Below are 20149 nucleotides of genomic sequence, written 5' to 3' on the forward strand. Positions count from 1 at the left end.
TATTGCTTCAAACCTAAAAATGCAAGGAGTCCCTCAGCATTATTCCATCAATTTCCCCCAAATAAGGTTCCCAAACAACTTCTGTTTCTAATTTTTTAAGTAAGTTTGATCTCTCCCCCATATATATTATTTCTGTCTAGTGTAATTTCCTTCGTTGAAATGGGAAATCTGTAAGTGTGATATAGCGGTGAAAGATTTTTTGCTACAAATCATTGAAATCAACTTGAACCAACTTTGACACTAAAGAGAATTTATTACAAGAATATGAGAGTGTCTCATGCAATCAAATGCAAAAATGCAAGCAAAACATAGGAGTAGGATGGAATCCCTCAGATTCTCTCTCCATATTATCTGTTCTTCTCTGTAAGGTGGCTTCAGTCTCATCTTGGAAGGCCAGCTTTCTCCACACTTCAATCCACAAGACGGCCCCGTGATAGCTCCTGTGTTTATATGCTCTGGTTTTAACCACAAGGACTGACCTTGTGGTTTGTTTGTCCTCAGTGTCTCAAGGATGAAAATGTAGCCTAGCTATGGGTCAGGTGTTCAACCCTCATCATTTAACACTGGCTGGGGGGTAACTGGATACAAGAGTTCAAGGAAGAACTAGCCAACACCAATTCTGAGTTTTCAGAGAAGGGAGAATTGTTAAAAACTTGGCAGACACCCCACATGGAGAAGGAGGGAAACAATAGCTCCTTTGCTTCAGTGAACATGTATTAAGCACCAACCATGCTCCACGGCCAGGCTAGGCTTGTGGATATAAAAACAAGTACAAAAACTTCTACTTTCAAGGAACGTAACATGCAGCACTGACTGCGAACATACCTGTAAAGCAAGGCTCATTCTTACCCCCTCATTGTCAGTGTGGGGAAGAGGGAATTAAAAGGAATACAGAGCATAAGGGTAGCCAACGAAGTTACGAGAAAGCAGTCCAAATCAAGTACCAATAATAAGCAAAAGTAAAGAAGTGGGACCCACAAGCACTGCTGGAAGTTTGGGCAGCTGAGCTGACAAGAGTACAGTGTCTGTGTAGATGATGTGGTAAGAAATGAGGCTGAAAATTCATACAGGAGCCTTCGCTGAGGATTTATAAGTAAGGGGGAGGGATGAGTGAAGAACAAAGGGAATAGAAACACACAGGCCAGGCAACAGAAAGATTCTCTTCCAGACTTGTGGCTTGATTACCAGGTAGTTAACCTGCAGGCTGTACATTTCCAATTTTCCCCAATGCATGACATGCCTGTCACTTCGCAGATTTAGTTGTGTTTAATCTTTCCTTTTCAAACAAAGCAGAAACAAGCCACATAGTTAATGTAGTGACTTTGACCTACAAAAAAGAAAAGTTCATACTATTTCCTTCAGCTTCCTTATCCAGTACGATTTCCCCTCCATCCTTTATCCTCTCAAGCTCTTTGTTTCCTTTTATGATAAGCTTACATTCAGATTAGCTACCTCTCTAGAAAGCTTTCGTCTCCTTTTCAACTTCTTTTATTTCTGGCCTCACCAGATTTTATTTTTGCATTTTCAGCACTCACTAAATCTCTATTCATTTCTCTGAGCATTGCGTCCATTTGAAATGCCTATAGCATTTTAAATCAATAGTATTATTTTTCGCTTTTCCATTGCTCTCTCAATATGATCTCTAACTGCAGAACAGGAGATACTAAGCCAATTTTAATTGAATAAGTAATTTAAGCACCATTTTTAAAAAAACAAAAATGCTTTTAGAATTCACTCCTCTGTTACAAAGAATATTTCCCTGTAGGTAGGAAAATTGGTTCTTAGAGAGCAAAAATACCTTAGATATCACAGTGGGTCTGTAATCCTCCAATCCTTAACCCTGTCCAACTGCATAAAGAGATATATACCATACCTGTTGTGTAAAATTTCATGGGAAGAGAAGGCAATTTTTTAAAGTTTTAAATGTCTCCTTAGTGGGGCAATAAGAAAAAGGAATAGAAAATGTAGAAGAAAACAAGTTTAGCTCTAACTTATACTTACATAGTGTATAAATTTACAAAAGTTAAATGCAATCTTTAATTTGATCTCTACAAAAACCAAGGTGAATTAGCTACTTATTAACATCTTTCCCAACATGTAGATTGATTACCAGAAAGGTAACTTCCTAGTTGTGTGACTTGATAGGAAATTCCCCTCCATCTATGATAGCATAAAATACACATTTCTTTAAAGCAGGGATTCTCAACTTCAGAACTACTGATATCTCAGGCATGATAATTCTCTGTTGGATGCATCCCTTGCACTGTAGGATGTTCAGTACATCCCTAGCCTCTACAAAGTAGATGCCAGCAGGAACTTCCTATCACCAACTGATGGGACAACGAAAAATGTCTCCAGACATTGCCAAATGTTTCCCAGGTAGTGGGGTGGAAGAAATCACTCCTGATTTACAACCACTGATTTACAGCCTACTTAAAAGAAAGATTACTGTTTTAAAATTCATAAGCAGTTTCATAATAGTTGAAAGTTACTGAGCATTCACTATATATCAGGCACTTTATATGAATTGGCTCAATAATCCTCCCAACAACCCTGTGGGGCAGATACTAGTATCATGCCCATTTATGAATAAGAAAACCTAGGCCATAAGCATTGTAGTTAGTAAGTGGCAAAGCTGGGATACATGGGTACTTGTGTTATCACAAAGAAGTGCTTGAACTATTGATTCAAATATAACTATTTCCATTTATACAAAATTATCTGTATCATAATTATGATTATGAGGTTGACTTTTAATTTAAACCCAGGTCTGAGCAATGAACCACCATGCTACACTATTGGTTTCAGAACTAACATGTCCTCAGCTATTCTCCTCAATTCTACAGTATTTCTCCTCTGTTATCCCATTTTACATGCAAATATCAATTTCTGGTAGGTGCTGCTTTTTAGTCCATTCATTTACTCAATATACTTAAAATGAAATAATCTAATAACATATATAATAGATAAACAAATATGTTAATACATTTTTAAACTTATAACTATATGCTCAGTATAATTTCATTGTTGTAGAAGATTACATATACCGTAGTCACACACCCACAAATACATGCAGAAAAAAGGCTGAAAATGCACATATCAACTTCACAGGACTTATCTATAGGAAGTAGGATGATGAACATTTCTAATTTTTACCTTTTTGTTTACCCATATTTTCAACCTTTGCTACAACAAATAAGCTTTTGAAATTATAAAAATAATTTTTTAAAAGATTTGATGAGTTAGGTGAATAAGGATAGAATTTTGGGGGGTAGCAAAAAATATTTTGTTACATAAGTTCCCTAAATTTGAATTGCTTACACACTAACAGGAGTATCATGTCCACAGAAAACTAGAATCTAGACCAGTGGTTCTTTGTTTTCTAATTTTCTACTGAGACTAAATCATACCCTTTTCCAAATTTTCAAGAATAATTAAATTTAGGGACAACATTTAAAGCTTTGTCCTTGTACATTTTCTTTAAATCTTAGATATCTCCCTCTATTTGTTTCCAGCAAGACTACAAAAAGGCAAAATGAATAACTGAATTAGAAGCAAATAAGTATTTTGGAAAAACTTGGACATCTAAGTAGATACTTAATTTGTGGGACTAGTAGTCATACAATCATATTATTTTCTTTTTGGATGATTGAACTAAAAATAAGTAGTTCATGACTTCCAAATACAGTGACACCAAAACAAGGTCAAACTAGATTGAGTTCAAGGGTAGGCCCTGCACCTGATTTTTTTCTTTATAACTCCCATCAATTGGCATGCTGTGGAAGCACATCATGTTGTTAATGGATTTAATGAATGAATACAATGAAGAAAGTGTTATAATGTCTTAAGAGGAATAAATAAAACAACTGACATGAGAATTGAGAGGAGAGATGCCAGGCTGAGTTGTGGGGACAGAGACTGGCTAGTTGTTCACCAAACAATGTCTTCTTTCTCACCTGGAAATGCAGTTAGACAACATTCCCAGCATGCCTTGCATTTAGGTGTGGAAATGTGATCTGTTTACATCCATAGGAATGTATGCAGATGGCAGGAAACCACTTCTCAATCTGGCCCATAAAATGTACCAGCTGAAGAAAGAGGACCATGGGCACCTGGTGGAAGGTAGAGTCATAGAATGGAAGAAGCCGGAGTCCAAGAAACTCTGCCAGAATAAAAACTGCCCAACTGGGAACACCTATATTGGACTTCAGACACAAGAAAATAGGTATATTACACCTCTGGAATTTTGGAACTATTTGTTACATCAGTTGGCTACCCTGACTAATACATTTGGTTTAACCTGCAACCACAAATGCTCAGAACCAACCCTGGAACTGGAAGCTTTTTCCGTTAAGCGGATTCATAAAATCTCTAACTGATGCGCCATCAATCTGTTTTGCCTCTGGAGACAACAGTACCACTGTTATTAGGATAAAGGCAGGTGTGTGAATAAAGCACTTAAGGTCACAGCTGAGCTAAGATATATGGAATAAGAAAATTCCCTTGAACCAAAAGTACTTAAAGAGGCCTGTCTTCATTTTCATGTACCTTTATTTAATTTTATTTATTTATTTTTTAATATTATTATACTTTAAGTTCTAGGGTACATGTGCATAACGTGCAGGTTTGTTACATATGTATACCTGTGCCATGTTGCTGTGCTGCACCCATCAACTCGTCAGCACCCATCAACTCGTCATTTACATCAGGTATAACTCCCAATGCAATCCCTCCCCCCTCCCCCCTCCCCTTGATAGGCCCCGGTGTGTGATGTTCCTCTTCCTGAGTCCAAGTGATCTCATTGTTCAGTTCCCACCTATGAGTGAGAACATGCAGTGTTTGGTTTTCTGTTCTTGTGATAGTTTGCTAAGAATGATGGTTTCCAGCTGCATCCATGTCCCTACAAAGGACACAAACTCATCCTTTTTTATGGCTGCATAGTATTCCATGGTGTATATGTGCCACATTTTCTTTATCCAGTCTGTCACTGATGGACATTTGGGTTGATTCCAAGTCTTTGCTATTGTGAATAGTGCCGCAATAAACATACGCGTGCATGTGTCTTTATAGCAGCATGATTTATAATCCTTTGGGTATATACCCAGTAATGGGATGGCTGGGTCATATGGTACATCTAGTTCTAGATCCTTGAGGAATCGCCATACTGTTTTCCATAATGGTTGAACTAGTTTACAATCCCACCAACAGTGTAAAAGTGTTCCTATTTCTCCACATCCTCTCCAGCACCTGTTGTTTCCTGACTTTTGAATGATCGCCATTCTAACTGGTGTGAGATGGTATCTCATTGTGGTTTTGATTTGCATTTCTCTGATGGCCAGTGATGAGGAGCATTTTTTCATGTGTCTGTTGGCTGTATGAATGTCTTCTTTTGAGAAATGTCTGTTCATATCCTTTGCCCACTTTTTGATGGGGTTGTTTGTTTTTTTCTTGTCAATTTGTTTGAGTTCTTTGTAGGTTCTGGATATTAGCCCTTTGTCAGATGAGTAGATTGCAAAAATTTTCTCCCATTCTGTAGGTTGCCTGTTCACTCTGATGGTAGTTTCTTTTGCTGTGCAGAAGCTCTTTAGTTTAATGAGATCCCATTTGTCAATTTTGGCTTTTGCTGCCGTTGCTTTTGGTGTTTTAGACATGAAGTCTTTGCCCATGCCTATGTCCTGAATGGTACTACCTAGGTTTTCCTCTAGGGTTTTTATGGTATTAGGCCTAACATTTAAGTCTCTAATCCATCTTGAATTAATTTTCATATAAGGAGTAAGGAAAGGATCCAGTTTCAGCTTTCTACTAAGAATTGATGGCTAGAGTAATTAATGCAGAGAAGGTCATAAACGAAATGAAAGAGATGAAAACCATGACACGAGAAATACGTGACAAATGCACAAGCTTCAGTCACCGACTCAATCAACTGGAAGACAGAGTATCAGCGATTGAGGATCAAATGAATGAAATGAAGCGAGAAGAGAAACCAAAAGAAAAAAGAAGAAAAAGAAATGAACAAAGCCTGCAAGAAGTATGGGATTATGTAAAAAGACCAAATCTACGTCTGATTGGGGTGCCTGAAAGTGAGGGGGAAAATGGAACCAAGTTGGAAAACACTCTTCAGGATATCATCCAGGACAACTTCCCCAACCTAGTAGGGCAGGCCAACATTCAAATTCAGGAAATACAGAGAACGCCACAAAGATACTCCTCGAGAAGAGCAACTCCAAGACACATAATTGCCAGATTCACCAAAGTTGAAATGAAGGAAAAAATCTTAAGGGCAGCCAGAGAGAAAGGTTGGGTTACCCACAAAGGGAAGCCCATCAGACTAACAGCAGATCTCTCGGCAGAAACTCTACAAGCCAGAAGAGAGTGGGGGCCGATATTCAACATTCTTAAAGAAAAGAATTTTAAACCCAGAATTTCATATCCAGTCAAACTAAGTTTCATAAGTGAAGGAGAAATAAAATCCTTTACAGATAAGCAAATGCTTAGAGATTTTGTCACCACCAGGCCTGCCTTACAAGAGACCCTGAAGGAAGCACTAAACATGGAAAGGAACCACCGGTGCCAGCCATTGCAAAAACATGCCAAAATGTAAAGACCATCAAGGCTAGGAAGAAACTGCATCAACTAACGAGCAAAATAACCAGTTAATATCATAATGGCAGGATCAAGTTCACACATAACAATATTAACCTTAAATGTAAATGGACTAAATGCTCCAATTAAAAGACACAGACTGGCAAACTGGATAAAGAGTCAAGACCCATCAGTCTGCTGTATTCAGGAGACCCATCTCACATGGAGAGATATACATAGGCTCAAAATAAGGGGATGGAGGAAGATTTACCAAGCAAATGGAGAACAAAAAAAAGCAGGGGTTGCAATACTAGTCTCTGATAAAACAGACTTTAAACCATCAAAGATCAAAAGAGACAAAGAAGGCCATTACATAATGGTAAAGGGATCAATTCAACAGGAAGCGCTAACTATCCTAAATATATATGCACCCAATACAGGAGCACCCAGATTCATAAAGCAAGTCCTTAGAGACTTACAAAGAGACTTAGACTCCCATACAATAATAATGGGAGACTTCAACACTCCACTGTCAACATTAGACAGATCAACGAGACAGAAAGTTAACAAGGATATCCAGGAACTGAACTCATCTCTGCAGCAAGCAGACCTAATAGACATCTATAGAACTCTCCACCCCAAATCAACAGAATATACATTCTTCTCAGCACCACATCGTACTTACTCCAAAATTGACCACGTAATTGGAAGTAAAGCACTCCTCAGCAAATGTACAAGAACAGAAATTATAACAAACTGTCTCTCAGACCACAGTGCAATCAAACTAGAACTCAGGACTAAGAAACTCAATCAAAACCGCTCAACTACATGGAAACTGAACAACCTGCTCCTGAATGACTACTGGGTACATAACGAAATGAAGGCAGAAATAAAGATGTTCTTTGAAACCAATGAGAACAAAGATACAACATACCAGAATCTCTGGGACACATTTAAAGCAGTGTGTAGAGGGAAATTTATAGCACTAAATGCCCACAAGAGAAAGCAGGAAAGATCTAAAATTGACACTCTAACATCGCAGTTAAAAGAACTAGAGAAGCAAGAGCAAACACATTCGAAAGCTAGCAGAAGGCAAGAAATAACTAAGATCAGAGCAGAACTGAAGGAGGTAGAAACACAAAAAACCCTCCAAAAAATCAGTGAATCCAGGAGTTGGTTTTTTGAAAAGATCAACAAAATTGACAGACCGCTAGCAAGACTAATAAAGAAGAAAAGAGAGAAGAATCAAATTGACGCAATAAAAAATGATAAAGGGAATATCACCACTGACCTCACAGAAATACAAACCACCATCAGAGAATACTATAAACACCTCTACGCAAATAAACTGGAAAATCTAGAAGAAATGGATAATTTCCTGGACACTTACACTCTTCCAAGACTAAACCAGGAAGAAGTTGAATCCCTGAATAGACCAATAGCAGGCTCTGAAATTGAGGCAATAATTAATAGCCTACCAACCAAAAAAAGTCCAGGACCAGATGGATTCACAGCTGAATTCTACCAGAGGTACAAGGAGGAGCTGGTACCATTCCTTCTGAAACTATTCCAAACAATAGAAAAAGAGGGAATCCTGCCTAACTCATTTTATGAGGCCAACATCATCCTGATACCAAAGCCTGGCAGAGACACAACAGAAAAAGAGAATTTTAGACCAATATCCCTGATGAACATCGATGCAAAAATCCTCAATAAAATACTGGCAAACCGGATTCAGCAACACATCAAAAGCTTATCCACCATGATCAAGTGGGCTTCATCCCTGGGATGCAAGGCTGGTTCAACATTCGCAAATCAATAAACATAATCCAGCATATAAACAGAACCAAAGACAAGAACCACATGATTATCTCAATAGATGCAGAAAAGGCTTTTGACAAAATTCAACAGCCCTTCATGCTAAAAATGCTCAATAAATTCGGTATTGATGGAACGTACCTCAAAATAATAAGAGCTATTTATGACAAACCCACAGCCAATATCATACTGAATGGGCAAAAACTGGAAAAATTCCCTTTGAAAACTGGCACAAGACAGGGATGCCCTCTCTCACCACTCCTATTCAACATAGTGTTGGAAGTTCTGGCTAGGGCAATCAGGTAAGAGAAAGAAATCAAGGGGATTCAGTTAGGAAAAGAAGAAGTCAAATTGTCCCTCTTTGCAGATGACATGATTGTATATTTAGAAAACCCCATTGTCTCAGCCCAAAATCTCCTTAAGCTGATAAGCAACTTCAGCAAAGTCTCAGGATACAAAATTAATGTGCAAAAATCACAAGCATTCTTATACACCAGTAACAGACAAACAGAGAGCCAAATCAGGAATGAACTTCCATTCACAATTGCTTCAAAGAGAATAAAATACCTAGGAATCCAACTTACAAGGGATGTAAAGGACCTCTTCAAGGAGAACTACAAACCACTGCTCAGTGAAATAAAAGAGGACACAAACAAATGGAAGAACATACCATGCTCATGGATAGGAAGAATCAATATCGTGAAAATGGCCATACTGCCCAAGGTAATTTATAGATTCAATGCCATCCCCATCAAGCTACCAACGAGTTTCTTCACAGAATTGGAAAAAACTGCTTTAAAGTTCATATGGAACCAAAAAAGACCCCACATCTCCAAGACAATCCTAAGTCAAAAGAACAAAGCTGGAGGCATCACGCTACCTGACTTCAAACTATACTACAAGGCTACAGTAACCAAAACAGCATGGTACTGGTACCAAAACAGAGATATAAACCAATGGAACAGAATAGAGTCCTCAGAAATAATACCACACATCTACAGCCATCTGAACTTTGACAAACCTGAGAGAAACAAGAAATGGGGAAAGGATTCCCTATTTAATAAATGGTGCTGGGAAAATTGGCTAGCCATAAGTAGAAAGCTGAAACTGAATCCTTTCCTTACTCCTTATATGAAAATTAATTCAAGATGGATTAGAGACTTAAATGTTAGGCCTAATACCATAAAAACCCTAGAGGAAAACCTAGGTAGTACCATTCAGGACATAGACATGGGCAAAGACTTCATGTCTAAAACACCAAAAGCAATGGCAGCAAAAGCCAAAATTGACAAATGGGATCTCATTAAACTAAAGAGCTTCTGCACAGCAAAAGAAACTACCATCAGAGTGAACAGGCAACCTACAGAATGGGAGAAAATTTTTGCAATCTACTCATCTGACAAAGGGCTAATATCCAGAACCTACAAAGAACTCAAACAAATTGACAAGAAAAAAACAAACAACCCCATCAAAAAGTGGGCAAAGGATATGAACAGACATTTCTCAAAAGAAGACATTCATACAGCCAACAGACACATGAAAAAATGCTCATCATCACTGGCCATCAGAGAAATGCAAATCAAAACCACAATGAGATACCATCTCACACCAGTTAGAATGGCGATCATTCAAAAGTCAGGAAACAACAGGTGCTGGAGAGGATGTGGAGAAATAGGAACACTTTTACACTGTTGGTGGGATTGTAAACTAGTTCAACCATTATGGAAAACAGTATGGCGATTCCTCAAGGATCTAGAACTAGATGTACCATATGACCCAGCCATCCCATTACTGGGTATATACCCAAAGGATTATAAATCATGCTGCTATAAAGACACATGCACGCGTATGTTTATTGCGGCACTATTCACAATAGCAAAGACTTGGAATCAACCCAAATGTCCATCAGTGACAGACTGGATAAAGAAAATGTGGCACATATACACCATGGAATACTATGCAGCCATAAAAAAGGATGAGTTTGTGTCCTTTGTAGGGACATGGATGCAGCTGGAAACCATCATTCTTAGCAAACTATCACAAGAACAGAAAACCAAACACCGCATGTTCTCACTCATAGGTGGGAACTGAACAATGAGATCACTTGGACTCGGGAAGGGGAACATCACACACCGGGGCCTATCATGGGGAGGGGGGATGGGGGAGGGACTGCACTGGGAGTTATACCTGATGTAAATGATGAGTTGATGTGTGCTGACGAGTTGATGGGTGCAGCACAGCAACATGGCACAGGTATACATATGTAACAAACCTGCACGTTATGCACATGTACCCTAGAACTTAAAGTATAATAATAATAAAAAATAAAAAAATAAAAAAATGGAGGCTTCCTTATTATCAAGAATTTGAGTACATGCCACCTATTTAACTGTAGTTGCTAGTTAACATCTGTTAATGCTATATAAATGCTAGAGAAAATAAAGAACTTACACCTTATTAAATTTACAATAAACATAAATTTACTGTGTTTCTCCCTGTAGTCAACAAATATCTTGAGGGAGACACTTTGAGACTATGCAAATCTCTTTGTTCCTCTAACCTTGGCCCACTGTGTCTAGCATTCATCCATGGATCCATCTGCAACAATTACCACTGTGCAGGTTGCCTAGTGGCAGTTTTCTCTCATTCTTTCCACACTTATTAATTGAAATTCTATGCAAAAAAAAGAGCTGCCAGTTCTCCATACACAGTTAATCTTTATTCTCATGGATTACATATTTGAGAATTCACCTGCTTGCTAAAATTTATTTGTAACCCAAAAATCAATACTCATGTCATTTTCTTGGTCATTCACAGACGTGTGCAGAACAGCAAAAACTTTGAGAACTCAATGTGCATGTTCCCAGCTTAAATCAAACAAGGTGATACTCTGCCCTTCCTGTTTCAGCTCTCATCCTGTAAACAAGTGCCCTTTCTGCAGTCTATTAAGTGCCATATTTTTCATATTTTTGTGCCTTTTGTTGGTCATTTTGCTGTTTAAAATGCCCTCAAGCATAATGCTGATGTGCTGCCTAGTATTCCTAAATACGAGAAGGCTATGACAGGCCTGCCAGGGAAAATAACATCTATTAGAGAAGCTTCACTCAGGCATGAGTTACAGCACTGCTGGTGGTGAGTTCGATGTTAATGAATCGACAAAAAATATTAAATAAGGTGTTTTTAAACAGAAACACACATGAAACAAGATAATGTATTGATTAGTTGGCAATAGCTCACAGAAACCTAAACCTATATTTCCCCAAAGAGCAATGGGTCAGTATTTGCTAATTCAGTGTTCATAGTGACTTTATAAAACACAATTACCGTGAATAATGAGAATTGACTCTATCTATTCAACCAATTATTTATTGGTGTCACTATGAACTCATGGTTCATATTTATATTATTTTATGGACTACAATCCAGTACTATCATTATGTATTTTTTGGCTTAAACTTTTCCATCTTTGGCCATTTGGATAGCAACTTTATAGTGGAAAACTCTAGTGGTGATCATTTCCACCAGGTGATCAGCACCAATATCACCAATAACAATACATTCTGGCATCATGAAGGCCATGATTTGATGCACCTAGAAGGATGAGGCACCATTTCTGTGGTACCCTTGACAGGGATGCATAATGTCAGTTCAATCATGAGAAGATTCCAAAAGGCCCAAACTGAGGGATGTGTAGCAAAATAACAGATCAGTACTGTTCCAGGTGTCAGAATCATGAAAGACAAAGAAAGGTGGAGAAGCTGTTGCAGATGACAGGAGACCAGAGAGAAATAACAATCAAATGTAACGTGGAATCCTGAGTGGAATGTTGGAAACAACAACAACAAAGAGACATGAACGGGAACCTTCAAAGTGAAGTTCAACTGTAATCTTTAGTTTATGGTACTGTACTAATGTTAATTTCCTTGTTGTGATAATTATACTATGGCATGTAAGATGTTAACAATGGAGTGGCACAAGGACATATGGAAACTCTCTATACTGTTTCTGTGATTTTTTTGGAAAGTCTAAAAGTAGTTCAGAATTTTAACCATTGGGTCATCTTGCACACCCGTGGTTGCAGAATTTGTGGAAGGCAGCAGGGAGGAGGTGGGTGAGAAATTCAGTTTCGGAGACCATTACTTTAGTGAAGTGTTCCACCTTCCAGATAGTTTCTCTAAATCCAAAAAGAAATGTGAGGAATAGTACAGTAATAAATGCCTTCTATTTTAAGATATTACAGAAGGCTTACTTGTTTCTAGGCAGGAAACTTCACTTCTAGATGGTGACCTTAGGCAAGCCATCATTTCAGTTTCCTCATCCATAAAATGAAGGGACTGAAAGGAATAATCTTATATCTCAGATTCCTTAGAACATAAATTCTTATAATTCTAAATTAAACTTGTTATTCAGCATTTGAAATCAGGTTCTGCAAGAATACTCTTTTGGATGGTTATTTATTCTGGTTTCTTAGTAAAAAGCAGCAGTATTGACATATTACAGAAAATCTAGTAAACAAATCATCATCGTTTGAGGAAATTCTGTGGCAGTGCTTCCTGAAGCTCATCTACAAGATAGATACAAATTACATACTCATAAACAATATAAACATACCTAAGAGATCAAGAATTATGCAGCTCTTTAAACTGCATAAGTTGCTAGGCCCGGCGCGGTGGCTCACGCCTGTAATTCCAGCACTTTGGGAGACCGAGGCAGGCGGATCACGAGGTCAGGAGATCCAGACCATCCTGGCTAACACAGTGAAACCCTGTCTATACTAAAAATGCAAAAAATTATCCGGGCGTGGCCGTGGGCGCCTGTAGTCCCAGCTACTCGGGAGGCTGACGCAATTAGAATGGCATGAACCCGGGAGACGGAGCTTGCAGTGAGCTGAGGTGCCCCAGCTACTCAGGAGGCTGAGGCAAGAGAATGGCGTGAACCCGGGAGGCGGAGCCTGCAGTGAGCTGAGATGGCGCCACTGCACTCCAGCCTGGGCGATCAAGCGAGACTCCGTTTCAGAAAAAAGAAAAAAAAACAAAAAAGCATAAGTTGCTAAAACATTACATGGAAAAGCAGGTTATAAAAGTGCACATATGCACATATATAATGATCCCAGAGAAACATTTTCTCACAAATATTTTTAGATGGGGGTGTGGTAGAACTTCTGATAATAGTCTTGTTGATTGTTATTTTATGAGACATAAGTCACTGATACAAGAAAAATATATGCTATACACTGATAAAATGTAGCATTCAGAATAAACGATAAAATATCTATATATGTTGATCATCCTCATATCATAATGGAAATCATAATTTTGTCAGACATTGCTAAATCAGCTGAGAACTTTAACTTCTGCCTATTTCATAAGTGATTCCATTGGGGAAATACCAGGAGGGTAGGATGAGAATTAAATCAATGGATTTAACAGCCCTCAGTGTGTGATCACTTCACCAGGGTTTCAGAAGGAGGCAGGGAATGAGGAGATTGAATGTGAATCGTTTGTGGGTTCATGAGACAATTTCTCTTAATCTTCCTTCTTTTTTCATGTGACAAATCCATCAGTTTAGTTGAACAGTAAAGAAGGAATGAGAAACAAGGTTAAAGACAAGAATGGAGTTCAGTTTGTGGCGTTTCTCATGGGTAGTAATTCTCTGCCTCATGTAATACAGGCAAGAAAGGTACTCTGTTAAGAATTTTAAATTTAAATATTTTGAGCCACAATTAACACACATTAACTTATTTATTTAAAAGCTAATAACTCATTAGATTTAAAATAATCCTCTAATCACTAATAAATTCAATTTAAATATTAAGATCTATTATTAATAAAACACATATGGTGACCAAATTAGCATAGGATAAACATCATGGACTCTTGTCATCCTTAATTAATTTGGTCAAATAATTTCTTTCTCTGGGCCCTATTTCAGCATCTCTAGCATGGAAATAATGTAGGTTATATCACATTCGATTATAGTGAAGATTAATTAAATAAAATAATGTACATAAAATGCTTGGCACGGTATCTAATAAATGCCCCATATGTATAAACTATTAGTATAAAGTAACTTTTAAACAGATAAATTATATAGGTATATGTGTACTTAATAAATGTGTGAAGAAGATGGGAAAGAAATATAGCAAAATATTGACAGTGGTTATGTATGGGCAGTAGGATTATGGTACTCATGTTTTTATTTATTAGATTTCTTTATTTTGCCAAACTTCCTACAATAGACAGATATTTCCTGTATAATGAAAAAATATATTGTTTTACAAACTAAGCAAACAAGAACTGTAAATCCACAAATACATTTATTTATATCTTTTTTTAGTTTTCAGTGATCCATTATCTAATTATTTCTGACCCAGAGAAAAAGATAGATATTGACAGTTCATTTTCACTTTATCTTAATAGAAGTTGGGGTGGGTTTACCAGGCATCTTCATAGACAGAAATGCAGGATAATAAAAAATTAATTGGGGAAGGGTGAAGAGCAAAGGAAGAAGATCTCCAGGAAGAGGCAGATCTAGAAAAAAATGAAGAGACAGGAAAAGAACTAAGAAAGGGACCATTGCCAAAATTCTCACAGACCAAAGAGAGGTTGCCAACAGAGCATCAGAAGAAAGAAAAGATCAGATTTTACTGTGGAATATTTTGTGCAAGAACCATCCATAGGAATTTTTAAAACTCTATTGGAAACTTTTGGACTCCAGCCCTACATGTATGGAGCTTGGAAGTTGCTACTCTACCTTAACATTAAGCTGAACAAACTAAAACATCAAAAATTCTTCTTAAATTTGTAAAAGAAGCGAGATCACAATTGCCATAAATAAATCGAATACCTGGTAATACAGCTAAAAAGGGAAGTGAACGATCTCTACAAGGAGAACTGCAAACCATGACTTAAAGAAATCAGAGATGACACAAAAAAACGAAAAAGCATCTCATGCTCGTGGATAGGAAGAATCAACATTGTTAAAATGGCCATACTGCCCAAAGCAATTTATAGATTCAATGCTATTCCCATTAAACTACCATTGACATTCTTCAGAGAACTAGAAAAACCTTTTTTTGTTTTGTTTTGTTTTTGAGACAGAGTCTCACTCTGTCACCCAGGCTGGAGTGCAGTGGGACAATCTCGGCTCACTGCAACCTCCACCTTCTGGGTTCAAGTGATTCTTGTGCCTCAGCCTTCCAAGTAGCTGGGATTACAGGTATGCACCATCATGCCCAGCAAACTTTTGTATATTTAGTAAAGATGGGGCTTCACTGTGTTGGCCAAGCTGGTCTCAAACTGGCCTCAAGTGATCTGCCCGCCTTGGCCTCCCAAAGTGCTGGAATTACAGGTGTCAGCCAGCGCACCTGGCCCAAACTGTTTTAAAATTCATATGGAACAAAAGAAGAGCTCAAATAGCCAAGGTAATTCTAAGGGGGGAAAAAAAAAGCTGGAGGCATCACACTACTCAACTTCAAACTACACTACAGGGTTACAGTAACCAAAACAGCATAGTACTGGTACAAGAATAGACACATAGACCAATGGAACAAAATAGAGAACCCAGAAATAAGACTGCACACCCACAACTATCTGATCTTTGACAAACCTGTCAAAAACAAGCAATGGGGAAAGAATTCCCTATTCAATAAACAATGCTGGAAGAACTGGCTTAGCCATTAGCAGAAAATTGAAACTGGATCCTTTCCTTACACCATATAAAAAAATTAACTCAAGATGGATTAAAGATTTAAATGTAAAACCTAAAACTATAAAAACCCTGGAAGAAAACCTAGGCAATACCATCCAGGACATGGGCATGAGCAAAGATTTCATTACAACACCAACAGCAATTGCAACAAAAACAAAAATTGACAAATGGAATCTAATTAAACTAAAGAGCTTCTGCACAGCAAATGAAACTATCAATAGAGGAAACAGACAACCTACAGAATGGGAAAAAATTTTTGCAAACTATGTGTTGGAGTGATCAGACCCAATACCAGGTCACAGGGGCAGCAAAGTCTGGCAGAGCCAAAGGATTGAGAAAGTTTGAGAAGTAAAGTGGGACCAGGGTGCCATCGTGATTGTGGAGGCTGTGAAGGCCCTGAGCTCTGGGAGCCCACGCTATTTATTAGTAATCCAACAAAGCAACAGGTGGTGAGAATGAGGGGGTCAAAAGGGCGTGTGACATTAAGCACATGATTTACAGATGTGATGGTTTAGCATTTTGCTCTGCTACTTGAGATAATGGAGAGCAGGTTCTTTTAACTCAAGATACAATTGATCCCAGGAGAGCAAGGGCAAGGAGCCAGCAAGTCTAGACACATTCCAGAGCCACAAGCCCTGGATTCTATCCAAGCCACAAGGGATTTTATGCCCTGGGCTTAGATTATGGTGAGTCATGGTAGCCTTCCATCCTTTAGCACAGAACTTGGTGTTCCAAAGGCCACAAGGCATTTTAGACCCTGGACCCCGGACATGTTCCCAGACTCTTTTACATTATGTCCGACATGCAAGCCCTGCCTCAGCTTCTCCCAACACTCACCTTTTCCCAACAACTATGCATCTGACAAAGGTCTAATATCCTGCATCTATAAGGAACTTAAACAAATTTACGAGAAAAAACAACCCCATTAAAAAGTAGGCAGAGAACATAAACAGACACTTTTCAAAAAGAAGACATACATACAGCAGCAAGCATATGAAAAGAAGCTCAACATCACTGATCATTAGAGAAATGCAAATCGAAACCACCATGAGATACTATCACACACAAATCAGAATGGCTATTATTAAAAAGTCCAAAAATAACAGATGCTGGTGAGGTTGTAGAGAAACAGGAATGCTTTTCCACAGTTGGTGGTAATGTAAATTAGTTCAACCATCGTGAAAGACAGAGTAGTGATTCCTCAAAGACCTAAAGACAGAAATATCATTTCACCCAGCAAACCCATCACTGGGTATATACCCAAAGGAATATAAATCATTCTATTATAAAGACATATGCATTTGTATGTTCACTGCATCACTATTCACAATAACAAAGAAATAGAATCAACCCAAATGCCCATTAATGACAGACTGGGTAAAGAAAATGTGGTACATATACATCATGGAATGCTATGCAGCCATAAAAAAAGAATGAAATCACGTCCTTTGCAGGGGACATGGATGGAGCTGGAGGTCATTATTCCTTAGCAAACTAACAGACGAACAGAAGACCAAGTATCACATGTTCTCACATATAAGTGGGAGCCGCACAATGAGAACACAGGGACATACAGAGGGAAACAACACATACTTGAGCCTATCAGAGTTGGGAATGGAGGAAAGAGGGGATCAGGAAAAATAACTACTGGATACTAGGTTCAATACCTGGGTGATGAAATAATCTGTTCAACAACCAACCATGACACATGGTTACCTATGGAATAAACCTGCACATCCTGCACATGTACCCAGAACTTAAAATAAAAGTTTAAAAACAAAATTATTGCCTTTGTGTTGATTTTAATAGCCGGAAGACTATAGACCTTGGTGATATCTTTTTGCAATGAATCTCTGAGAAGTTCTTTCAGCTTCTTGTATTTGGATGTCTAAATCTCTAGTACAACAAGGAAAGTTTTCTTCAATTATTCCCTCAGATAAGTTTTCCAAATTTTTGCTTTTTCTTTCCCTTCATGAACACTAATTATTCTTAGGTTTGGCCATTTTGCATAATTCCATATTTTTTTGGAAACTTTCTTCATTTCTTTTAATTTGTTTTGTTTATTTTTGTCTGATTGGTTTAATTCAAAACCCTTGTCCTCAAGCTCTGAAATTCTTTCTTCTACTTGGTGTAGTCTGTTGTTAAAACTTTCCACTGCATTTTGTAATTCTCCAAAGGTTCTCTAAATTTCCAGAAATTTTGATTGGCTTTTCTTTAAAATATCTATCTCTTTAGATAATTTTTTCATTCATATCCTGAATTGTTTTTTAAATTTCTTTATGTTGGTTTTCACCTTTCTCTTGCATTTTCTTGAGTAACTTAACAATCAACCTTCTGATTGCTTTATCTGGTATTTCCAATATTACATATTGGAAAAAACTCACTTTAAATATAAAGATGCATGTAAATTAAAAGTAAATGGATGAAGAAAGATATAACATGCTAACACTAATCAAAAGAAAGTGAGATTGACTATATCAATTTCAGACAGAGCAGACTTTAGAGCAAAGAAAGTTATTAGGGATAAAAAATGTATTACATAATGATAAAGGAGTAAATTCTCCAAAAAAACCCCATAATAATCCTTATATGAATGTACCTAATAATAGAGTGTCAAAATATGTGAGGCAAAAACTGATAGAACTGTAAGGAGAAACAGATTAATCCACTACTGTAGTTAAAGACTTCAACACTCTTGTATCAGGAATGAACAGATCTAGCAGGCAGAAAATCAGTAAGGGTATAGCTGAAGTCAACAATACCATCAATTAAATGGAAATAATGGTTATCTATGGAATCCTTTATCCAGTACAGCAGAGTGTACACTCCCGCCAATCATACATGGAAAATTCACCAAGATAGACCACAAAGGAAGAAAGGCTATTACAAGGGAGTAAAGATAGTCTTTCAATAAGTTATGCTATAATAACTGGACATCCACATGCAAAACAAAACAATACAAAACAAAACTAGAAACAGACCTTACTCCCATCAGAAAAAAATTAACATGAATAGATTACAAACTTAAATGTAAAACACAAAACTATAAAATCTTTAGAAGATAACATAGGAGAAAATCTAGACAACATTGGTTTTTGAGATGAGTTTTTAGATACAACACCAAAGGCGTGAACTATGAAGGAAATAATTAATAAGCTAGATTTCATTAAAACTATAAATTGCTGCCCTATGAAGGACATTGTCAAGAAAATGAAATGGCAAGACACAGACTGGGAGAAAATATTTGAAAAGACATATGTGATAAAGAACTATTATCTGAAATATAAAAAAAACTCTTAAAACTCAACCATAAGAAAATAAACAACCTGACTAAAAAATTGTCTAGAGAGGTAGAGCAAGATCTCCAAATAGAAGCCTCCGCCAATTGACCTCCAAAGGAACACAAAATTTAACAACAATCTCCACAAAAAAAGCACCTTCATAAGAACAAAATCAGGTGAGTAATCACAGTACCTGGCTTGAACTTTATATCATTGAAAGAGGCACTGAAGAGGATAGGAAAGACAGTCTTGAACTGCCAATGCCACCCCTCCCACACCCCCTGGCAGCAGCCGTGTAGCACAAAAAGAGAGTATGTGTGTTGGGGGAGGAAGATTGCAGTAATTTAGGGAATTTACATTGGAATTCAGTGCTGCCCTGTTACAGTGGAAAGCAACACTGGGAAGAGCTCAGCTGATGCCCACAGAGGGAACATTTAGACCACCCCTAGCCAGGAAAATATTGTCCATCTCAATGGTCAAAACTCAAGTTCCAGCAAGCCTCACCATCACAGGCTAAAGCGTTCTGCGGCCCTAAATAGAAGTGAAATGCAGTCTAGGCCACAAGAACAGCAACTCCTAGGCAAATCCTAATGCTGTGCTGGACTCAGAGCCAGTGGACTTGGGAAGCATGTGACTAAATGCAATACCATCTGGAGCAGCCAAGAAAGTGTTTGTGTTATCTCTCCCTCAACCCTGCACAGTGCAGCTTGCAGCCTCTGAAAGAGACTCTTTCCTTCCGCTTGTGGAGAAGAGAAGGA

At 37.8% G+C, this 20149-nt stretch overlaps 1 protein-coding gene across 1 annotated transcript in view; it reads right to left on the reverse strand.

Annotated features, from left to right (window-relative positions):
* Positions 1-20149, reverse strand: part of LOC119624363 (uncharacterized) — an 89610-nt gene that overhangs the window by 8960 nt on the left and 60501 nt on the right. The gene's annotated exons all lie outside the window — the stretch shown is intronic.

Source organism: Chlorocebus sabaeus, chromosome 12 (assembly GCF_047675955.1).
Source record: "Chlorocebus sabaeus isolate Y175 chromosome 12, mChlSab1.0.hap1, whole genome shotgun sequence".
Classification (NCBI taxonomy): Eukaryota; Metazoa; Chordata; class Mammalia; order Primates; family Cercopithecidae; genus Chlorocebus; species Chlorocebus sabaeus.